The sequence below is a fragment of the Protopterus annectens genome, chromosome 2.part0 (genome assembly GCF_019279795.1).
Source record: "Protopterus annectens isolate FY-2018-M chromosome 2.part0, PAN1.0, whole genome shotgun sequence".
NCBI lineage: Eukaryota > Metazoa > Chordata > Ceratodontiformes > Protopteridae > Protopterus > Protopterus annectens.
In genome coordinates, this window is record NC_056728.1 from 1,891,518,198 (window position 1) to 1,891,544,041 (window position 25,844).

General features: G+C 38.2%; 1 protein-coding gene across 2 annotated transcripts in view; it reads right to left on the minus strand.

Annotated features, from left to right (window-relative positions):
* Positions 1-25,844, minus strand: part of LINGO2 (leucine rich repeat and Ig domain containing 2) — a 6,800,733-nt gene that overhangs the window by 428,154 nt on the left and 6,346,735 nt on the right. For both annotated transcript variants that reach the window (XM_044061897.1, XM_044061899.1), the window contains one exon: positions 10,177-10,303. The gene's annotated coding sequence lies outside the window, so the exon portion shown is untranslated. The remainder of the gene's footprint in view (positions 1-10,176; positions 10,304-25,844) is intronic.

The window sequence follows — 25,844 nt, forward strand, 5'->3', positions numbered from 1 at the left end:
GACACACACACACGCAGACACACACACACAGACACACACACACATGCAGACACACACACGCAGACACACACACACACGCCAACACACACACACACACACACACACACACACACGCAGACACACCATGCATGTGATATTGCAGATGGCATGCAGCATTCCCACACTACAGCACAGGGAATGCAGCCCAGACATTAATAGTGTTAGTATGCATACTGCCCTGGGGTGCACACTACATCAAGCATGTGTCATATCAGTAGGCATGCAGTACACACAATCATGGTAGTTTGCATGCATCACCATGATACACCATGTGGCCACAGACAGGTTAACAGTACACATGGCTGACGTTACCTTGACATGTTATCTGCTGACATGTGCGGTAACATGTGGACATGTGTGACAATGGTGTCCCGCCACATGCACCACATCATAATAGGCTTCACAGTGCAGTGTTGTCTGTACAGCCTACAGATAGAATGTATGTTTAGCAAATATGTCTGTGCAGGTGTGGTTAGTGTGAGCCGTGTACATAGCTATACAGTGGGGAGTACAGGCACTGTGCCACTGCATGGCAACAGGACACATGTATGTTGCTGTGCGATGCATAACATGGATGCATTGCATTGTTATGACTGCAACACAGTCATGCTGCTCCACAGCACGTATATGGTAGACATTGGTGGCACCTCTGGTGGCTGCAGACAGGCATTCTGGTTGTCTGTTGTACCACATCAAATGTACAAGTGGTCCACTATGGCTATGATCGCACTATGTGTGGACAATGTGCAATGGTGTCTATCCACATCAGACATACTGTGTGGCAACATGCCTGTGGCTATCACCCATGGCCATGTGTGACTGGGTCCTGGACAATTGTGTGTGATGGGCATTGTGTACCTATTCCTGTGGTGTCCCATGTGACATACACCCATACATGTCGGATGTGTCACAATCCAGAGGGCTATGCAGACAGCAGTGTGGATGTTTGCTATGTCGGGTGTAGGTCATGTGATGGTGTGACAATATTGCAGACAGAACACCACGGGCAAGGGACATGTCAGGTGGCGTGTCACAACATGTGCACACAATGCAGGGGCATATGCCACATTGGTGACACCTGTGTGCTGCCCAGATCACTGCTCACTGTGTGGTACTGTGTGCGTACCACGAATGGTGTTCCAATGCATACTACATATGCATCCATTGTAGAACACCTCCACCATTGTATGCATAGCTGACCGCACATATCACACTGACAGGTACTGTGGTTTCATGCCGGTGTATGATAACGGTTGTATCTACTGCACACGGGTGGCATGTGTGTGTCTGGTGGTGCAACCTATATACCGTGACTGGAACGCAACTCAGGTGTGCATGTTATACCTGGCCATATAGCGAATAACTCTACACTGTACCATGCCTGTTACTAACAACAGTCTCACCTGCGACGGACCCATGTCTGTGCGACACGCCAGAGGTACCTGTATAGGGGCGACACAACAGTATAAACATTATCCATGACTGTATGACAGCCACAGTTCGCACTGTGCATGTCACATCATGTACCTGTGTGATAGCATGTGGTATGCACACGTCTGCAAACACAACGTAGCATACTGTAGTATGCGGCTTGTGTGCCCATATACCTGGCATGTGTTGTTACTTTACATGATGTACAGTATATATATATATTTATATGTATACATCTAGCGGCGAACGTGGCAGGCATACAGCAACGCCGTATGCTGTAGGACCCACGTACTGTTCAGGTGTTGGCGTTACATGCTCCACTGGCTGTTTGGTGTACAGTGTTTGGGGGCTGCCTATGTTGGAGTCACACATGTGGCCACCCATACAGTACACTTTACAGGTGGTCATGTTTGTGTGCCGTCCATTTCACTGTGTGTGCAGGTAGGGAGGTCTCAGTCCATGGGACCTACGCTGTCAGAGTATGTGCTATACGTTCCCTCTTTGCCAAGGCATAGGCATATTGGGTACGCCTCCGTCTGCCTACTGGGGCTGGCACAGTGTGTTCCTGGTCTGGAACCCTCTGTGCCTGGACTGGCCTTGGCAGTTGTGGTGGGCTTTCTGGCCCTTCAGCGTTATTCCCTGCAGCAGCTGCTTCTGCAGGATCATATTATGTAGCATGGCACATACTATGACTATGTGGGCACATGTGCCTGGAGAGTACTGCAAGGCTCCACCAGATGTATCCAAGCACCCGAACACATGCTCTATGATTATTCTGGTTTGTGCGTGTGCCTCATTATGGCGTTCTTGCATGTGTGTGTGTGCATTTCTGATGGGAGTCATAATCCACGGCTCCAGTGCATAGCCAGCATCCCCCAAGAGATGGCCTTGTGGGATGTCCCCCCCGGCAAATACCTGGTACAGCTGTGAGGCATGCCAGATATGGGAGTCATGGTAGCTTCCAGGGCTGCCAGCACACACATCCATGATAATGCCCTGAGCATTGCACATGACCTGGCAATTGATGGAGGGGAATCCCTTGCGGTTTATTTAGCGTCTACCCTGCTCGCCAGGTGGTGACTTGATTTGTATGTGCGTACAGTCTATCGCACCCAGTACCTCCGGGTATTGTGCCACACGGTGGAAGTGGCGCATATTGCTAGCCAAATCCTCCTGAGATCTGGGGAAGTATATATGCTCATTGGCATGTGGTAACATGGCATCCAGGAACTGGTGTAGTACCCTGGATGCTGATGCCTGTGAGATGCCCATTATATCTCCAGTTGGCCTTTGAAAGGTACCTGTGGCCAGTATTTGCAAGCTTACACATACCTCTGTGTCCACTGGGATGGGTTCCCCTCTGTTGTTTCTTGTTCTCAGGCGTGGCTGGCACAGCTCCACTATTTGCTGTAACGTGCCCCTGTCCACCCTGTAACGCTCTACTATCTCCAGGTCTTGTAGCCCCTGGTAGGTTACCCTTGGTCTGAACACTCTCCTTCTCCTCCAAGGCCTATGGTGGTTGTCAGCACCCTCCTCCACAACACCGTCTGTCTCTAACACATGCTGATGGATCACAGCCACGGCAGCACCCAACATGTACATTTTAAAAGTTCCCCGTGTGTTTACACCTGTGGTGCGGCGTTTGGGAATACACGGCTCTGTGTTGTGTGCATTCACACTTTATACTATTGTGCTGTGCACACCGATGATGTCATAGTGTTATAGGGTGTGTTTGTACAGCTGTATCTGGGGGTTATTTTCTGTGTTTTACCGATGGAACTACAACGCTGTTGCCTTTGGTGTTGCATTACTCTTGCCTGCCATGGATTACCTTTCGACCTTCCCTTACTATTTCTGCACATTGCACCAACTATTTTCTGGCATGCATCCTGCAGAGCACTGTCATGTGTACTTTCTGGGACATGGCATATCATGCGTATTGTGTGCTGCCACCATTGTGCTGCCTGTCTGCTTTGCTCTGCTGTGTCAGGTCTTCTATCCTTGCAATCTGCTACCTCCCCTACTTTCTTTGCATTCATATGCCTCCCCTATCCCGTTTTGCAGGTTTCTGCATGCTGAGTTGTCAGCTGCTGCCAATTGGCCTTTGTGGGTTGATTAGTGTTGATTGCTCATTAGTACTCCAATTACACTTCTTCCGCATTTCCTCATATTCTTAACATCACCTTCCTGTTTCCGATGTTGTTTGCGGGGTGAGCGTCACATTACTAGGTTAAGGGAACGTAGTCATCCTCGTGCACATGCACTTCTACGCGCATTGTGTGGTCTCAGCCGAACTATTTCCCCACACCCCGGTCCTGCAGCTGTGATTTGCGATGTACAGCCCAGGTTTGCTGTGCTCCAATGTGCTTCCTGCTACGGTGGCACACCCCTCTGCAGATGACATGTATTCCCTCTAAGCCACTCCTCGGTGTATTACCGCTGCGCCGTTTGGTACAGCCTTACGCTGGCGGGGGATTTGCGATTCAGTATTATCTGCCTCATTTGCATGGCATTGACTATTAATTCATAGTTACCACGCCGAACACTGCCGCGAGTCCTTGGCAACCCTTGCACCATGGTTGTGGTGTTCCATGCATACCATGGTGTATTATGCTGTGACCCTGCTGTGTATTGCGCTGCTGTTTTATAACCTTGTTATATTATTTCATTGTATTGCACCTTCCGCAAACATGTCCTAGGGTTCTGATGTGGGTTGCTGTGGACATGCCATTTAAGTTGTTATTTACATGTTGTGCATGTTTTCTTTTGGCATTCTCTGTGTGTTTCGCCATTGGCATATGGTAACAGTGTGACACCTGGGTCTGACACTCTTCCGTTACTCCTATGTTCTGTTTGGGAAAATGTAAACCATTTTTTTTTGGTTTACATTGCCGTGGGCTTATGCTACGCCTGCGCCACTTCGTGAATCGCTATATGCCTTCATTTGCATGATGCAACACCGCACATGGGGTGTTTAGCATACCTACGCCGGGGGCTGCGCAGATCCGGGGCACGCCGGTAGTGCACGTGGGATTGGATCGTACCTGAATCGCTCGGCGGCCATATTTGGCATTGTAACGCCTACGCTATGCGTGCGCCTAGCGCAAGGTTCATGAATCCCGGGGTTTCACTAAATTCAGTTTGTCAAAGTGCAGTTCGATTAACTGTACTTTCGACGTTCTGACAAGGACCTATACATACATATATATATATATATATATATATATATATATATATATATATATATTCTGTCATGGCTGTGCAACAGAAGATTTTTGTTCTTGTGCAGATTTGTAAGAGATCTTTGAAAATTTCTCAGTACTGTCTGCATGTGCTTAAGAAGGAATATACATGTGCATATTCCTCAATGCATAGCACTATGAGGCCCTTTTACTGCTGTTGCATGCTATTCCATCCATTAGAACCACATTGTAAGCATTAACTTGAATAGATTTCAATTGGGTATAAGCTTTACTAAAGGAATGTCTTATGTGTATTTTCTTATTTATTAATTTTCAGCGGGCTATGAATATGTTGTCATGGTCTGAACAAGATCTAGTCTGGAGCTAGAAGACGTGCATCTTTGATTTTTAAACCTTAAAAAATTTTGAATGAAGTATTGGAAATATCATGAATAATATTTTATATTATAAATAATATTTTAGCATACTAGTCATATAATTTTCAGACATTTTAATTTCAAACAGTAATCATGTTTTATTAATCACTAGTGACTCAGGTATAATGAGAATTAAAACAGATAAATACTATCCAAAGCTAAACAAAAACAATTTTCTATAATATGTACAAGGTGTGACAAATGCTTCATGTACAATATCATAATCATTATATAAAATTAAAGTTCTTATAGAGATATAATACAGAGTGTTTTTAAGAGAAAAGCCTATATTGTGACATAATAGAATCCTTAATCTTTTCCAATAACAAGGAAAGCATAGGCCAACATTTATGAGTAGTATATGTCTCATATGATGTCATTGTAATACTATCAATTTTATTTTAATCAACAATTGTATTTATATTCTAAATTTAGAACAATTAGGTGTGATAGATTATTTCTCATTTTAGCTATTGTTCTGAGTACTGCAGATAGGAAACCATGAAAGAGGAAAATGATCTTAAGTAATCCACAGAGGGTTTAAGGAATGAAATAAAACTAAATAGTTAACTGAAAATTATCTGTCTATACAATATAAGGAAATAGTTGAAATCTTTCCCCAAATTTTGTTGGCACATTCTAGGCATAGTACATGTGTTGCCACTGAGCACTGATTTCTACATTACATCTGTAATAAATATTATTTTCTCTATTGGATATTTTCAGTTCTCTTGGGAGTAAGAAACTGTATAAGCTTCCATGTAAAACTTTCTCAAAATAAATATCACTTTGTCCTTGTAGCAGAACCAAATGTTGTAGTCTTTTCTAAATCAGTTCAACTTGGATAATTAGTTCCATCTATACTGGAGCTTTATTTTTAGTTATTTTTTATTTTGTTTTATATACTTTGTTTTTCAACTAGTTAAGGTTTTATGAATAATTTAAAACATCTTTCATTGGTAGTTTATTTATAATATTATTATGTGAAAAATAAATTAGCATTTTGTCATCTAGCTCATCCTTTTCATCTTTATAAATATTTTCAAAATATTTTAAAATGATATTAAGATATCACAAATGCATGTGACATTTATGTTCCTTTATTATTTATTTACTTCATTGAAAAGGAATGTGTTTTATTCAATTTCAGTGAGTGAAAATTCTAAACCTAGCTCCAAATCTATGTAAGCCCTTAGGATTTGTCCAGTATGACTGTAGTTTCAAATTTTCAGAGTTATTGCTTTGTTTAATATTAATTGACATTTTCTTTAAGGCTTTAACCACATTAATGTTGTATACTTGATCTTTTATCTTAGCAATTGCTAAATCTTCTAGTATTTTTGGCAAGTCATTTTGGCATTTAGTTTTATTGTTATAGCATTCTGGAGATTCAGAAAAATAGTGATATTTACTGTTCAACTGGTTTTAATTAAAATATAGGTCTCTGTTTCCTTATTTAATGCATAAATTATTTGAAAGCCGTCATTATATAAGGGTTGTTAGTTTATTATTATTAGTCTAATGCACTCATCTAAATATTGAAATATTGTGATCTAACAAGGGAAGAGGCCAGAAAACCAAAGCAGAGGAGGAAAGGTTTTAACCCCCCCCCCAAAAAAAAACAGTAACAATTGCAAAGGAACTTTGGAAGGAGCAGGACCCACTCCAAAATGAAATAAAATACTTTATTAAAAAATCATAAACACCTTAACAGATTGACTGCATTTTTGTCTAAAGAACAGACTTCTTCAGATGTAAAATACAACCAGGAATAAAATACTTAAATACAAAATACCTATAGCAACTATCAATAACATCCAGTTACCAACTGAATTCCTAATTAAAAACATAACCCTGAAGTTGCCTGTTCAACCATGCAAAAAAGTGGTGTTTATGATGTTTTAATGAAGTATTTTATTTCATTTTGGGGTCGGCCATGCTCCTTCCAAAGTGTGTTTCTGATTTCCACTTGTACAGAAGAAATCAATGTATTTAAATAAGTAGAAGTGTAAATTCTATTAATATGTGTTTTAGCTCAAAGACATATTAACAACAAATAAAAAGAAAGTGTTGGCTTTTCCAAAATCATCTTAATTGCCTTAGCAAAGGCTGATAGTTTGGAGTCTGTATTCCCACTAGAGCCTTTCCTGTTTAAAACATATTTTGTCTCATTCCCCAAAATAAGTAGAGGCATTAAATTTTAAAATAATGTAGAACTGCTTCCCTCTCTTCATACGTGTGTGTGTGTGTGTGTGTGTGTGTGTGTGTGTGTGTGTGTGTGTGTGTGTGTGTGTGTGTGTGTGTGTATGTGTGTGTGTGTGTTCCACTAATAAGCAAAAATGGTCCAAATTGACTGCAAAAACACTGAATGCATATGCTTGAAAATACAAAATTTGACACATCAACATGCATGTGATGAAAAACAACTCAGTGCAAGCAGTCTTTTAATTATTAAAATTAAATAAAACTTCATTCTTTCCAACCCCCTGCTAAATATATATCCTAAGTCTGAGGTTACACTAAGATTGGGTAAGGTTAAATTCCACATCCCCTGGATTTTTGTGATTTCAGACACCTGGCCTAGTCGACCATATACCTTTGGATAGGCAGCTGTAGTTGTACAGCTCATTCAAATGGGTCATTAACACACATATATTTACAGTATATATATATATATATATATATATATATATATATATATATATATATGTGTGTGTGTGTGTGTGTGTGTGTGCGCGTGCTTGGAAGTGTGTATATATATATATATATATGTATATATATATATGTAGATAGATATAGGTATATCTAATATATATATATATAATATATATATATATATATATATATATATATATATATAAAATATATATATTTATATATATATATATATATATATATATATATATGTATAATATATATATACACACACACACACACACACACACACACACACACACACACACACACACACATATAGATATAGATATATATAGATATATCTTTTTTTAATTCAGTTCTAACTCCTAGTATCTTCTTAATATTAACGTAAAAAGACAAACTGGTAAATTAAAACAAGGTGAGCGAGCTTGAAGAACTAACTCCTTTATTGGTGAGCAAATTGGTAAGCGCTTTCATTGGCAAAAAATAAGCCAACTTCTTCAGACCATCAAAACACATCCAAAATACACTCCTCCGTTAGAAACAGTGCTTTTTATATGTAATACTAATCCAATTAAGCAATCTATTAATTAAATAGAATATGCAATCAATTATTTAAATAAAAAAGCAAACAAACATTTACTTGCTGAACCAAGAATTTGCTTTTGCACAGATCCACCTAAATTTAAAGGAGTTAGTTCTTCAAGCTCACTCACCAATAAAGGAGTTAGTTCTTCAAGCTCGCTCACCTTGTTTTAATTTACCATCTTTTTAAAATTAGCTAAAGTAAAAAAATAACTATTTTGGTATTCAGTAATTAGTCTTGCAGGTGATAAAATATGAATATATATTCAAAGTCCTTTTTTTCTTTAACATATCTTTTTAATATTCCATAATTTTAGATCTAACTTCCTGTGTATATTTCTCCAACAGATGTGCTAACTCTAAGAATCATTTTTTTCTCCTTAAAACTTGTCTTTTTTTTCCTTTAAGAGATTACTCTGAGAATGTAATCTCTGACTTATATTCATTTTAAGCAATTTAAACAAATCTCCTGTTTTGTAGTCACTATGTTAACCTTTATAATTTTCAAACAAAAATTGTAATATATGTACATTTTCATTTTCAGTTAAATTATTCTATTTCATTGAAATATTCTGTGATACACAGTACAATTTTCTAACAAAGTGAGCTTCTCAAACTTATATTTTATTGAATAAGATTGTTAATGTACTAGCACATTATAAATCAACATATTTAAACTAAAAAAAGATCAATATGAAAAGAGTAATCTCAAGATTCCTAGTATAATTGGAAAAGTCAAAGCAAACACTCCTCTAACTTATCCTAACACTATCTTCTTTCAAACCTAACCCTTGATGCTACTTCAGAGGATTAGAAATGGGCTAGATCAATCATAAATAAAAGTACAGCTGTTTCATACATCATATATCCATTCATTAGATCCAAATAAAACTACTAAATAAGAAACCGAAATCCAGATTTCTAACAAGAAAAAAATCTATGTATGTGATCAAAGAAGAGAGGACAAAAGAGAAAAGGTCACATAAAGAATTAATCTTTGCATCTGTTTCTTGCTTATTGTATTTATTTATTTATTTTTTTTTTCAGTTACTCTTTGTTGACAAGGTAAGTCCAACTAGTCCAATGTCCTTTTCATATTAGATGTAAGGTGGTATTCATAGTGACTATTGGAACTTTGGCCATTGGGATAGCAAACTTCTACTGTTTTTGGTTCAATGTCTCATCTGAATGTTAGATAAGTAAAATTATCTAATATCAAAAACATATGTTTTTTGTCAGTAGCCCTATCCATCCACTATAATAAGGTAACACCATGATTTAATAGTGATTTTAACGATAAAATCAGGACAGAATTATTCTTGATAAATTCCTTTTCTTTATACCATATTTTTTGTGTCCAATCTTTGATTATATCAGTTTGTATAAAGTATGATGTAAATATGGGGTTTTAAAAAAGCATGTATATAAAGTATTATTCACATTCCTCTGTCATACCACATCCCGCATTATCACATTGTCATGTTTACCTATGACATAAGGAGATGGGAATACCAATTATCACATTGTCATATGTTTACCTATGACATAAGGAGATGCAAATATGTTACTCGTCTCATTTGATTTCATTACTTTTACCTCCTTATTCAGCATGCATCTCTCTTTATAATATTTTATGTCAATTCTAACAAGTATGACATTTTCAATATGTAACAAATACATGCTGCCATAATGAAGAAACATTTTTCCCAATTTGATGAAATATGTTCAGCACTCCAGCATAAACATTTTACTACTTACATTTAATTTCCTTACTAATTTTTTACAGATTGAAGAATAATACAAAAGTCATTGTATAGAGAGGAAAAATTAAAAAAATGACTTACTTAAATAATCACATAAAACTCATTTTTTTTCTCTCCAGCCAGCTTACTTGTTTCCCCTTTTCTTCTTTCCTTCTAAACAAGTCCTTCTTCCCTTTTCTCTTCCCCTCCTTTTAAGTCCATTCTTGTTCTGAAATTTTGATTATAGAGAGACGTTATTTGACAGGAAACTAACAGATAGCTAATAAAGCATTTAGTTTATCAAGCAAAGTACCTTTAAATAAATAATCTATAAACTACTTTGTTCTTATGAATAGTTATAACTATAGAAGTTAACCGGTCTGTAAAACAAAGAGCTCACACATTATCACATAATTATTTCATATAAAGAAATCCTTGTTTAGTTAATCAGCAACTAGATCTAATCACTTTATTCCAACACCTTAGCAAGTATTTACATCACATTAAATTCTTTATCAAAGCTTTTATTTTATATTTATCAGACCCTCTTTAGGTATAATTAGAAAATTACTTGTTAACTACAAATATTTATCAAAACTTGAAACTTTTACTAAGGATCATATTTCAAACAAAAAGAGATATATAAGAACAAGCTCACATACATTTTAGTTAGAAACTGAATAATTTAGAAGAGGTAATAGGAAGTCTGTTTTGCTGTTAATTTTGCTGAAGTAGTATTGTGATGATAATATCTCCATGATGGCTCTTCTGTGGCCAAACAAGGTGTCAGGGAAGACAAGCCTATGTTATGTTTTTGCCATTGTCAATCAGGTTGTAAGCTTTCTGCGTGTTTTCTGAGTGGCTGCCATTGATATAACACAAAATTTTCAAGGTAGTCTGCATCTACATTTGCATGGAGTAAGAAAAAAAGTTTTCCCAGCAGAAACAGTAGGATAATGGGTATTGTATGAGTATACACTGGGAATAATGGGGTGAGTCATGTCAAATACAATTGTAAATGGATGTTAGGAAACAGAAATGAAAAGGTGCCATTTTGTTACATTAATTCAACTAAAACATATGAATAATACTATTTTGCTAGCACAGCTACTCTGATGTGATTTTATAGTGTGTGTTGATAATGTAGTATAATGCATAAAGGCACTAGGTCACAAAATTTAGACTTAACTGCATTCAGCTTTGTACCTGCTATGTTGCACAACACAGGATAATGTTTCCACCCTCACAATTACTTTATACAGCCATGCTAGGTAGAATCCTGTGGTACTGTAAAACTCTATCAAAGCAGTCAGCCATTATAAATGTACTCTGTGTCATTATAAAACTGTCACAATATTTAGGCAACATATTAATTTCTAGTAACAAACTCACTAAACATCAAATTCATCCTAAATTGTACAGTGCCAACGTCTATGCCAGGAATTATCTCTGCAACCTTCCAGGGCATATTCATGTCAATGGAATCATTTGTGTAAGTGTTTGAGGGATTAGATTGAAATACGTTTGCACAATTGTATTTTCTCAAAGGGATATAAAGAATAAGGCACACACAGCTCATGATCAAGATTTGTAAAGCAATGAATATCCAGGCTTATCTATCTGCGGGGCTTGCTAAACAGTATGAATACTATAAATAGCAGTCCTATGCATCACATGACCCTTAGTTCCTGTGAAGCACCACATGACATGCCCAAATGGTCTGAAGTAGGAAGCCCTCTCCAGATAAATTATTTTCTTGCCGTATGAAGCAGAACTCAAAGCAAAATGGACCATTATCTTAAATGTCATATGGATCCTATTATGGCACAGTGTTGGATGCTTAAGAAAAAGAAAATGGATGCTGCCTCTAACTCTTGCCAAGAAGATGTGATAAAAAAACATAAACACAGCTGTCACTGATGATACACAAATGCCTCAGAAAGAGAACAAACATATGGACGTTGTGATAAGTGAGATATTGTGCTGTATAGACAAATTGTCCTTATATGCAGTAATGGGATGTTATAGGTCAGCATGTAACTGGTAAAATAGTTTTGATCAAGTAAAGCTCAAATATGTTCTTCATGGTTCAGTTTTCTGCACGAAAAGACAGATTTCTAATTACAAGGAATAACAGATCCATTGAGGCTATCACTAATCTGCTGTAATCAATTACATTCTTTACATCAAACAAGGTGAGGGTAAGGACATACAAAATAACAAGCAAAACTCTTCTCAGCAGGTTCAGGCTTCCTCTACAGGAAGTATACTTCCATATAAGGCTTGATTCAAGAACACACAAACCATTACAGTAGTACTTTTACTTCATGCTTGGAATGAAAACATGTCAATCAGTACAGATTATATAACAGACTGATCTGAGAGCCCATCATGAATATATGCACACTGCATTGGTTTTTAACTCTTAAATGTTTAATGGCTGTGTTGATAAAGCCAAGACTAATCAATTTAAGGCAACACACTATTTTTCAGAGTCAGATTAATTATGCAGGAATTCATTCCTTAATTAGTACTGTTGGAAATTATAAAATTACTTTATATATGGGGACTAAGTGATTGCATGCTCAGTTATTTAGATGCATAAAATCATTGATTACTTATGTATAAACTATGTTCTTAATCAGGAAATATGTGAAAGTTATACGCATTTTTAAAGTATCTATGCTAATGTTTTATTGCTGCCAAGGGGGAGCACAGTTAAGTGCCATCAGTACTAGTCATTCTTCATGGAAATCGCTCCAGTACTTAGTAGTTATGACCACCCCTCCTGGCATGATTAAAGGCAGTTCCCTCTGCTTTCTCATATTAACCTGGTGCACTTGGGCATTCTGAGGCAGTGTAGCAATTGCCTCATGTACACAAGCAACCCTCTCCTCTTACCTCCCAACACTCAGACTTTTGAGAGATGCACTTATATCACCAAACTGGAAGCTATGCACTCTCCAGCCAAGACCGGACCATCTGGTCAAAAGTAGAAGGTCAACACATGGAACACATAGCTCTCCGGAACACCCACTATCACAGCTCTCAAATAAAAACACAAACCACACATCCACCTTCATGGAGGCTGTTAATAGAAATGTACCCAAACAGCAGAGACCTCCAAGACAGAAATGTGCTCAACCACCACAACACAGCACAAACCACAGGACGCATAGCTCACCTCCACAGTGTCCCCCTCAACCTAAGCCCCTAAGGCTAAACACCTTGCCCAATACACTAATCATAGGTGACTCAATAGTGAGGCACACAGATGCCCCACTCATTAGGTTGAATAAGGAGAAGGTAACAGTCAGCTGTCTATCAGGTGCCAGAATCTGACACATAACACACGCACTCAGGTCACTCCACAACAAGTGCAAGTATGACTCTGTCATTTCTTATGTGGGTGTAAATGACCTGAGACATACCTCCCTGGACTACATGAAAAGAGACATGGTGGAGCTCTTGGATTATGTGGCACAGGAAGGTATGACACGACACTAGCCCAGAGCAGAATCCTACCATCACCCAGAATAATATTGCAGTACAAACAAAAAATGATTGGCTTCAACAATTGGCTAAGGTTTTGGTGTCATTCTAAGGGGATCCAGTATCTGTCTGCTTGGGATGACATGACTGACAGACCTCGATGCTTTGCCAGAGATGGCCTGCATCTGTCACCCCTGGGTTTCCAGGTACTGGCTAAGGCTCTTGCCACCTCAATAATACCTTTTTAGGTGGTGTTCCAAAGACCAAATTACCACCGTAACAACTATAAATAAATGCAATCTGAGGGCCATGCTTCTTAACGATAGAAATCTAAATCTCAAGATGCACTCATTCAAAGCACTCCTCAAAATGGAAAACATCGACATTTGTACTGTAATGGAGACCTGGTTTAAAGCGTCAGAAAGCACCCTTTCTCTACCAGGCTTTAACTCATTCCACACCTTTTGGCCCCAAAACATGGACTGAAGTTCCAAAGGTGGTGGTGTCTCCATATTCATAAAGAATATGCACACCTCCAGACTAGTAGCCCAGCATAACGCACCTGAGATACTTCAGGTACAACTAATATTGGGTAAGACTGCGATTCTGGTCGTAGCCTGCTACAGCTCCCCAACCATGTCCGAAGACTCTCACTCCATGTTCCTAAGCACCCTGAAAACTATCAGGGTCCTACCAACACTCTCATACTAGGTGACTTCAACTAGCCCTCCATCAACTGGGAAAACTACTCAAGCACCAATACACTGGCCCAATGCTTCCTGGAATTCATCAATTCCAATGCCCTGGATCAGCTCATTCTTACCCTCACTAGAGGAAGCAACATCCTTGACCTGATTATTACTAACATGGGCGACTGTTGCTCTACACCAATAGTCATTCATTCCCTTGTTGGCTCCAGCCATAAATTAATTACCATGGAAATCCACATCTCACCCCCCCCCCACGCGCAAAGGTAACCACCTTGAAAAACTTCTCCAAAGCTGATATTCTGACACCTAAAAATAGAGGCAACTAACTTCACGGCACCAATGACAATGGAAAATAGCTGTATGACTGCTGAATCATACACCAATGCACTGTATGAATATGTACATAAATGGATGGAACTAGTCATACCCACCAAAACCAAGATGCTCTCTTCCAAAAAAAGTAACCAATCTGGTGGTCCCAAGCCATTAATAAACTCTACAACAGAAGGAAGAAACTGTTGCAGAAAAAAGTGAAGTCCCAAGACTGGAAAAACTTGCTTATTAGCCTCAACAAAAAGTTGACATCCCTCATCAAATCCTCTAAAGCCAGCTATGAAGGCAGAATCACAGAAGACACTAAAAACAATCACAAAGCCTTCTATAGTTATATCAAAAATCTCTACAGCAATACCCAGATTTGCTCTGTGTTACTGCACAATGGTACATTCTATACTGAGCCAACAGATATTGCCAGTATACTGGCCGACAGAATCAGTGCAAACTTTACCCCCCCCCCCCCCACAAGGACCAATCACAATACTGGAAGAATGCCAGGCACCCAGCATTACTGTAGCACAGGTTAAAGCTGCATTATCCAAGGCCAAGAATACAGCTTCCATGGGATCCAATAATATCCCTGGCTGTGTTCACCATTAAATACAAAGCAAACTTCCACCACATCTGTGTGCCCTGTTCATTCACAACCTCACCTCAGCCGTTGTCCCTACCAAATGGCACACTGTTACAGTCATCCCTCTCCATAAAGGGGAAGCAACTACAAACCCTGGGAATTATCACCCCATTAGCCTGACGAGTCTGATATGTAAAGCTAAAGCATCATCATGGACCTGATTAACAAAGATATAGGAAATCTCCAAATTCTGGACCCCACACTGTTTGGCTTTGTGAAAGGGAGCTCATGCCTGCTCAACCTGGTTGACTTCTTTGAGTCAGTCACCAGGGCTGTGGATGAAGGTAAGGCAGTGCATATAGCCTATCTTGATCTGGCCAAGGCCTTTGATACCATTCCTCACTCGGGAATTATTGATAAACTCACCAAACTAGGCATCAACCCCTATATCACTAGGTGGGTTGCAAATTGGCTTACAGATAGAACACACAGTGTGAAAGTAGTGAACTCCAAGTCAGACTGCCAACCAGTCATGAGTGGAGTCCCACAGGGATTGGTCCTGGGACCTCTCCTGTTCAGCATCTACTTCTCAGAAGTCCAGGCCAACACAAGGGGACTCTGGCTGACCAAGTTCGCAGATGACTGCAAGCTTGGAGCCATTATTAACTCCCCAACTGATGCAGACATCCTACAGAAAGGCCTCACTGAGACCAATGACTGGTGTTGAAACCATGGTCATAAGCTTAATGCCAAAAAATGTGTCATTATACCCTTGGGTAAAAACTCAGTTCCCACTAATTACAACATAGATGGGAGCCCACTGAACACTGAAGGCGTTATAAGAGATCTGGGGATTCTGGTTGACAGCAAGCTCTCCTTCAACCACCACATTGCCACTGTGGTCAGAAAGTCCTTCTATGTGGCACATCTCATTACCAAGGGTTTTGCATCCAGGAAAAAAGAGGTCATCATTTCTCTCTACTCTTCCCTCATTAGGCCAATCATTGAGTATAATGTCCCATTTAGCATGTACCTCACTAGACACCTGCAACAGCTGGATAGGCCACAGAAGTACCTCATGAAGAGGATCCTAGGCATTAAACATGTCCTACACGGACAGACTCAAAAGGCTCCAGGTATTCTCTGTTTCATATCGCCTACTTTGAGGCGATCTCTGCTTGATTTACAAAGCCATGTCTGACCCAGCTCTGCTAGAAATGCTACATCTAAAGAAATCCCAATTCCTCTGCACCACACACTTCAGAGACTTCAACCTCATTACCACAATCAACAGAATATGCTGGAGGGAAAGGTTCCTCACCCAGAGACTGCCCATGCTATGGAATAGACTCCCCTTACATGTCAAGCCGAGCACCTCGCTGTCCCTCTTTAAGAAAAATCTTGATGAGTGGATGGGTAATAGGAAGTTCACCTCGGGGATCACTCCAGTTAGTCTACTTGATAGAGGCACTAGGAACTAATGTCGGGCGGCACAATGTCAGGACACTTCTATGGGCTAGGCTTGTAAAGGCTCCAGGACCATTAGCCTAGTACACACCTATGAACCTAAGAAAAAAAAGCAGCATTTACAAATAATGACTCCATAATACATCTTAGAGTGAACCTGCTTATCTGTAGGTAACCTGGACAATGACCTATGCCCTGAATTATGACTAGTTCATTAGTTGTCGTTACCACTGAATATGCAAGAACTCCTATCAGCAGTTGACTGTGTGGCTATCATATCAGTAATACTATATGTCCCTTGGCAAGTCTGCAGCTGGTTGGTTAACTACCATGCAATCAACTGTAGTCTTTCTACCTCAGTTTCCAACACAAATACTATACACCTCATATTCTGACTCCTGACTTAAGACCTCTTGGTCAGCTTCACCCTCGGTTTTGTCATCCGCTCTCTACTTTTGGCTTCACCATACACTGTTAATCAGCACTATACTTTTTTCTTTGCTTCATGATCTTTGCTTACCTGATTGCTGAAATATGATTCTGTGATGGCTAAATTTTCCTGTTTCCACACTCCCAGTTTCCTAACAGGAGCTATCATAGTTATGGGCCTATATTTAACATGCTTTTGTCTTCAGTCCTGTATTGGATACTGTACTTGACTCAAAACAAATGTTCTTCTCAATATGGTATTCCTAAAATTAAGAGTTCTTCCTTTGCTGGCTGAATGAGATCTTTTCAGTGGGTTTCCTCAGAGCAAACAAAATGACTTCAGTAAATAGAAAGATTAAGGAATAATTCCTTCCCTCTCTCAGTGTGAGCCATATCAGTATATCAGTAAAACCAGTATTACAAATATCTGAATATGACATAGTAGTTGCAGGTGCAGAAAATAAGATCTTCCCATTTTCTTAGAACTGTAACTCAAGAGTATATATTTCAGACATGTAAAAGTCTTTGCAGGTATGCATTTCAGACAGATTTTATAAGAATTGTATTTGATCTTGCTTTGCTTTAATACTAGTAGTATCATAAAATATAGGTATTTTTACAAATTATGGAATAGTAATATATATATATATATATATATATATATATATATATATATATATACATACGTGTGCACACGTCCACGTGTGTGTGTTCGTATGTCAGGGGTGGCCTCATGCTATAGGACTGCAGGGCTGCAGCCCCCCCAACTATGGAAAGAAAATAAAAGAAAATAAAAAAATTGCGAAGAAAATAAAAGAAAATAAAAAAATTGCCAAAAAAAAATCACAAGTCCTGAAACTCCGTGCATGTGTGATTGGTTCACAGAACTCACACAGAAGAACTCCGACTGCTGTGTCAGCAGTCTGGATAGGAGGAAAGGCATCTCTGCCCTGCAGATGCCCAGAAGTCTATGCAGTGACGACCGCATAGAACAGAAGACTTCCGGACTGCAACGTCTGCAGGCTGGAGCCTGCTGTCAAGGGGAAACCTTCCCTGGGACTGTTATGGGCTTGGACGGGACTGTTGCAGCTGCAGATGGACTCGGGGAGCTAGACGTTTATCTTACACTGCTGAGAACAAACTGTTTTCAGGTAGGGAAGTGTGTGCGCGCATGTGTGTGTGTGTGTGTGTGTGTGTGTGTGCGTGCGTGCGTGCGTGTGTGTGTGTGTGTGTGTGTGTGTGTGTGTGTGTGTGCGCGCGCGCGTGTGTGTGTGTATGCATGTTAAATAAGTAATGGTTCATGACAATTTGGAATCCTTTTAACAGCAGCTATAGTTCCTAGAGAATTAGAGATATTTCACCAGAGGGTGAACAGAAAGTAAATGACTGCACTTTGAACCTTAGCCATGAAGAAAAAGAAAAACATGAAAAAAGGAGAGTTCAGCCTAATCAGAGGCCTACCTTATACTGGACTCCCCATCATAATTTAGGTGATACCCATATGTTCACTCATGTTACAGACATTGCAAATTACTCTAATCTGAAATGACATCCAAAAGTGGCATTTGTATCTGTGCTAGTTTGACAGCATGCAACTTATTTTCAGGTCAATGTCTTATCCTCAAAGCTACATTTCTAACCTTCTTAAATCTATAAAGAGTATGATTTAGGTCTAAAATCTAATACAGGTGTTACTGTACAGAGATATGAGTTTATCATTTAGCCCACTATGTTTCTTGCAAAGGTTTACTATGTTTGGAAACCTTGTGATCTTGTAATATAGAATGCCAAAGGGTATCAGATACTTAGAACTATTCAAACTATATACAGGAGAATGCTAAGATATAAAAACAAAGAGGAATTATGAGTTAAACTGTGATTACAATACTATGTAGGAGACTATAGCTAGTATTAATGAGTCAGTCCCACTACTGGAAGCAAATGCTTAGGATTTGAGTAGTCAGATTAATACAGAACCGAAGCATGTCTTTGTTTTATGATTTTAACTGTTGCATTATAGACTATATTCTTACCTTTCCAAAATGAACTAACTGCAATTTCATTAATAAGATAAAGAAAACCACAAAGGCAGAGAGAGAACTTAACTGTGGACAGTAATTTGCTGCTTAAATATTATAGGGAGCGTCCCAAGATACATGTGTGCACACAGATAACTAAATTCATGATAGCATCATACGCATTGCACTTGTGTGTGTGCACTTGTAATGCCCCAGTTGTTACATACTGGTGGCTAGAGAGAACTCAGGATACATGGCAGTGAGTCATCAGGCTTGAACCCTGTACCTTGGGTGCAGGTAACAAGAACCTGAAGTCCCTACCCTCCACCATGTGTAAAACAAAAATTGCAGATTTTTGCCTCATATTTCTTCTGTTCTGTTCCTCATAAAATCTGTGGCTTCTGTATTTTTGTATTTTACATAGTTGATAGTGCAATGGTGCAGTGGTACAATTGTTGCCTAACAGCTACAGGTTCTCTGGTTTGATTCTTGGCCAGCGTGCCTTCTGTGTGGAATCTGCATGTCTTCCCTGTGTTTGTGTGGGTTTCCTGTAGATGCTGTGGTGTCCTCCCATCTTACAAAGACATGTGTCTGGACTATTTTTCCCTGGGCCTTTGCTGAAAATTGGCTTTAGTTGAAAGACTTTCATGGTTAACAAATGTTAAATAAATAAAAATGATAGGCATTTGAATTTCTGACTTCATATTCTTCAGAAAGTACATGGCAACACAAAACCTTTTATTCTAGCAATTTTAAGTTTACAAGATGGATATTTGAAATGTGTCCCTATTTTTGGGACTGTATTCCTTCATTATTGGCTTTGTCTGGGTTTTTTTGTGCTACGGTTGAGAGCTATGGTGAGAACTGATCCCACTGAATATGTTTGGGGCCTGTATTCCCCAATTATTGACTTTGTTCAAGTGTTTCATGCTAAGAGGTTGACAGCTATGGTGAGAACTGAATTCACTAAATGGTAGCCATTTAAGTTTCAGTCTTCCTCTCTTTTAAAAAAAAACAGCTGATTTGGCATAGTGGTATGTTGCTCTAACTGTTTTGCACAGGGTCGTTGGTTCAAGATTTGGCAGTGAAATGTATGGTGGTATCACCGCATTTTATTGTAGTAACATTCCAACATTATACAAGCAATGTTTAAAATGTGTCCCTGGTTTTTGGGCTTTTGCCCCCCCAATAACAGTTGGCTTTTTCCAGATTTCTTGTGCTGCAAAGTTCAGAGATACAGCTGAGTGTCGAATAGATTTTACAAGGAGGTGAGAGCTGCTGGGGAACAGAAGTTTAGTGCTGCTGATGCTGAGTCTGCTTGTACTGTTAATAACACGACAGGTAGTATACTTGCTTTTGATGCAGAAGGCTGTGGGTTCTACTCCCACAGTATGGAGATGCATTGTTGATACTGTACTGTGTTGTAAAGGGGGTGGATTCTGCAGTCCTTTTTGGTGAAGATACCTAGTAACTATGTACTTGTTATCAGTTGCTATCCATTCCCTATTGCAGTATTACTAGCTTATCATTTTTTAATGTAACATAGGCAATTTATTCCTCAAGGGCAACAGGCACTTTATTTGTAGATGAAACAATGAAATATAAAGTTGCTTACTAGCAGCAACCTCTTCATTAGTTACAGATCTCTTTAATGTTGAATTATTTAGATGACTTTTACTTCTTCAGAGATTGTGCATATTTACTGATACTGGTGGACTGTAAAAGTTTGAGTAGACTTTTACGATGGAAATGTTCTGAATTGGGCAGTTTTATCATTATTGGTGCATGCAATTTGTTTCATTGTTTATTGGAAAAATTTCCAAAACAATAAATTTAAAACTCTTTCTAACAACTGTACTGTAGAAGTTTGAGTAGACTTTTACGATGGAAATGTTCTGAATTGGGCAGTTTTGTCAGTATTGGTGCATGCATTTTGTTTCATTGTTTACTGGAAAAATGTTCAAAATAAATTTAAAATGCTTTCTAACAACTGTACTGTATTGTACAAGGAATATAATTTAATACAATCAAGAAGGTGTATCAAAGATCACATGTGTGTTTCATGTGCAAGGGGCCTATGATCTGAAAACAGCCCAAAGTTAATCTTTACCTACCACTGGCAAAATGTATTTTCTTTGAATGTGGGCTTCAATTCTGTTTCAATGAATGTGAGTTTCAAGGGCAGAGAAGTTTTAATGCTAAGTCTATTTTCACTGTGAGACTGCATTTCTTTGTTTAGCAGATGTCTATTCATGTTTGTGCTGTAAAATGCAAAATAAAACTTTCAAACGAAATCTAAATCATCACAGAAGTAAAGCAGTATGCACATTACAGTGTTTATGGTAAATGGGGCAAAATAACCAATGAGTGGGACATTGGAATGGCTGCAGGGGGGAGGCTCCATTCGACCATGATTTTGTGAGGGGGAAGGGCAGCAAACTCAAAGACAGCCCCGGCTGAACTATACCTTTCAACTGTCCAGATTTTTGCAGAATGAATAGATTTTTGCTTTTTATTTTTGGTTTGTTCCCCATAAAATTTGTGGTTTTCTGGCAAATCATTTTGGAATAGAGTCACTAAATAATGACAGACATTGAGTTTCAGACTTCATAACCTTCAGAAAAATGCATGCTAAAGCAAGACCTGTTAGTCTATCAACTGTGTTAAGTTTATACAAGAGCAATTTTTACTACTGTTTGTATGTTCCCCCAATATATTTGGCCTTGCCCAGATTTCCTGCATTAAGAGGTTGAAAGGTACATGCAAATAAATCATGTTATAGAATTAAGAATATCCAAACTTCTCAACTGTCCCCAATTTTGGTTCAAAATGTTGCTCTCCTCCTAATAATCCCACCGTAAAATGGCAATTTTGGAAGAAAACGTGGAGGGTTTACAATTATAAATAACTGTAATGATCAGAGTTATAGATTAGTTTCATGTCAGAAATGCATGTAGATTCTTTTATTTTGTCAGCTGCTCAAGTTAACAGTACCAATATTAAAAAAGTGTCCCTTCTTTGACAGGTTCCCAGCTGTATTATGTGGCAATTTTATATTTCTGAATCACGTTTGGTCCGTTTTTCATAAAATTGTGGTTTTCTGGCAAATTAGTGGCAAATCATTAAAGACTGATGTTAGAAAATAATGACAGATTTGAGTTTCAGATTTCATACCCTTCAGAAAATTCATACTAATGCAAGACCTACTTCTATTATCTTTCTAACTTTATAAGAGCGATATTTAAAATTTGTCGTTATTTTTGTCCTTTGCCCCACTTCTATGTATGGTTTTGTCCAGATTTCTGTCTCTGAGGTTGAGAGATATGAGTGTCAGAGCCATCACCATCAGCCAGAGTCATTTCAAATTGTGACATACTTGTTGCACCCCACTCCCCCATGTAGTGACTCTGGATGTGTCCAAGCAAGGCATGGAGCAGTTATGCAGTGTAAGTGTGCAGATGATTCCCCCATCCAAGGTAGACACAAGTACGACAGTGGCTTTTCATCTGTCCCTGATTTTGCAGATTGTTCTGGTTTTCTGTCATATTTTTATACTGTTGATTTATGCTTCTTATTATTCAGAAAGTGCCTGTTGCTCTATGTTTAAGTAGTAATGCTGTAATGACCATCAGGTAAGCTTGTATGAGATTGTAAGGTGCAAAAAAAACTTTACTAAGCATACTGTTAAAGAATTACCATCACTGAAAGCCTTTTTGTTGTTGTCATGCAGAGAATATTTACATAACTAGATAACATATAAGCCTTAGGTATTGAAATGCATATGACAGTATTTGTAATAAAGGACAGGATTATAGTATTTTCAGAAGCTCATTACATTTGTTGGAGACTTGCAGTCATCTTTGCAGGCTTTACCCGTAAACTAAGCAGAATGCCAATCTATCATGTGTGGCTCATAACCTGTGCAGTAATCCTTTAAGCAATTTATCTTGAGCTTGTTTCTTGTTTGCTGTTCATTTTTTTACTTTGATCATGTTTTCCCCATGAAACAAGTAGATAGTTGTTGTCAGGCAGCAGATCTTTTTTGAATAAGAAACATTTTTACAAGTGGGGCTATCACAGAGATTGCTACTTTCAGCATGTTACTTGGTACTTTTATAAAGCTGAATATAAATTATAATTCATACTGCAGTGCAAGGAGAAGTGGTTTGAGTTGAGTGCTGCTTGTTTTTTTATACTTGATTTTGACTGGCATTACAGTAATGTATTTAAAAAGTAATTTATTTTTTCATGCCTCACAACCTTTTTGTTTCCATCTAGATATTAAGTATGCTGTCATGTAGCCAATTCATTGAAATAATTTTTTCTTCTACACTTCATTTTGTCTTGATTGGACTGTTGTAACAACAGTTTGGCACATAGGGTAGCATATTTAATTAAAGTTCTAGTTGTTGTGATTTTGAGCATAGCCCCACCCCTTTCTAATTGGCCACACCCCTTCCCATTGGCCTCCACCCATTCAGCCGTCTCCTGCAGCCCCCCTTTAATTTGAAGTCACCAGCCGCCACTGGCATATGTGTTCCTTAACTAAAGATTGAATGTTCAAAAAAGTGAATGTTATAACTCTAAGCTTGAATTGTTGAAAACCTGGAAGCTCAAACGACATGGGCTTTTATTGTGTTGAATCACTGAACAATGAGAATGGGTTTTACCCCTTTTCCCACTATAATGCAAACTTGGTATTAGTATATACAAGTAGCATGAAGTATGGAGGTACAGGGCCCTCCCTTGCAAAAAAGAAGACGTATGCCTGGCATACCATTCAAGCTTCCATGTTTTTTTGGTAATCCGGTCTAAATGTTCTAATGTTCAGTCTTTTGAAAGTTTGATCTTTAGTCAGGGGCCCGTATTTGTATATATTATAGATAGATGGATGCACAGACAAATGTGAATAGGAAGTAAAAATACTTTCTGATATAGAAAATACTTAAATACAATTATATATTAACATATACACTTACCACATCCTAGTATGCCTGCAAGACTTGTTTATCTTTCTAAAAAATTAAATCATGATAAAGTCATAATAGTACTTGAAAACATCCCAATGTAAAGTAAAAAGTATTCCTTCAGTGAATTTACATAAGATGTTATTCAAAGCAGAGAGAATCATTTCAAGATATATCTATCTGTCATCTAGTGCAGAAGAAAACACAGGTTGTAAAATGTTATTGTATAATATTTCTGACTTTATTCATATTATTGTAATTACTTTGACTACATGCTTTGCAGATCATATTCTAAACAAAACCAATTAACATTGCACAGGGCTTTTACTATCATGCAACATTACCCTAAATGTAAAATTCATCCATGTCAGGTAAACTGATGCCATATATGATTGGACAATTCCTAAAGTTGCCCAGTGCTAGGCCATTGCCACAATACTATGGAAAGCATGTTATGCCAAGAAAAGGCAATAAGATTCAGGAATATCCTAGTTAATGAAATACAATTACCTGTTCTAACACATTATTAGCCACACAGCCATGGATATCCTTCAAAATACTCTTGTCCCACAGCTCAAATTGCATTTCAGGCATAGTACTGCATGCATACATGCATGACAGGTATGCTTCTGTCATGCACCCATTATTAAAAATGAAAATGCAGTGATGCCATCCTGAGGAACTATTCAGGCTTTAAAGAAAATTGAAAATTTGAGTCATCTCACATGTGAAAAAATGCCTATCCCTGTATGTGGTCCTCTTCAGGTTGAATCAAACGCTACACTGAATGCAATACATCTCCACCTGTATACCAGTACTGGTACTGCAGGCATATAGCCTGTTAATCATATAAACTTTGGGGATATTCTGCATGTCTTACAAACTATCTTACGTCAAAATTGCTGTTGCTATCATTGCAAGACAAAATTGTGAACTTGGACATACTAAAGAGTGAGCTATATTGGAAATGTTCAATGATGCACTTTTCACCAAATAAATTCAATAATGCCTACTTACGATGTTTTTTCTTTTCATCTTAATAAAATACTATATCACATCTAACTGATTACATTTAATCATCAAACAAAATGTTTCAAAATAGTTTATCATATTGTCAGAAAATGTCGCAGTATAGCTTTCCAAACTATTACTAGGCATTAAGAACAGATTATATGGTTAACACTTTCAAGTTCGATTCCTATATAGTTTTATATGCTGTTTTTAAAAGTACTAATCCAATTTACTCTTTAAAACTGGGGGTTTAATTCAAGTTAAAAGATTAATATCAAAACCATATTCTATTTTATGAGTTTTATATTTTTTTAATTGTCTGAATACATAAAATAGTTACAAATAGCAGAATTCCAAAGTGATTTTTTTTTATATTGGGATAACACCGTACACCAAGCATTTATGTCACACGTGAGTTTGTTAAGGTCTCCAGCAATCCTCAGGCCACTAGGTCAATGAGGAAAGGCAGAGACATACATCCAGTTTCAAAGTGGGAATTAGACTCACAACACCACAGTACTTAAAAGTGTTAACATTGATGATTAACACTAGTATAAAAATCCCATGCAACAGAGTAACCCATGAAAGTGAATGGAGTGGTGCAGCATTACAACAGCTCCAGTTGTGAGAGGTAACCGGTACTGCAGGGAGTATGACTTCCAGCATATATGCTGTGGTACTTCCTGCATATATGCTGTGGTACACACATACAGGTAGAGCTGTAATGCACAGTGAGAGGAACTGCTTGTGGAGATGTGACTGAAGA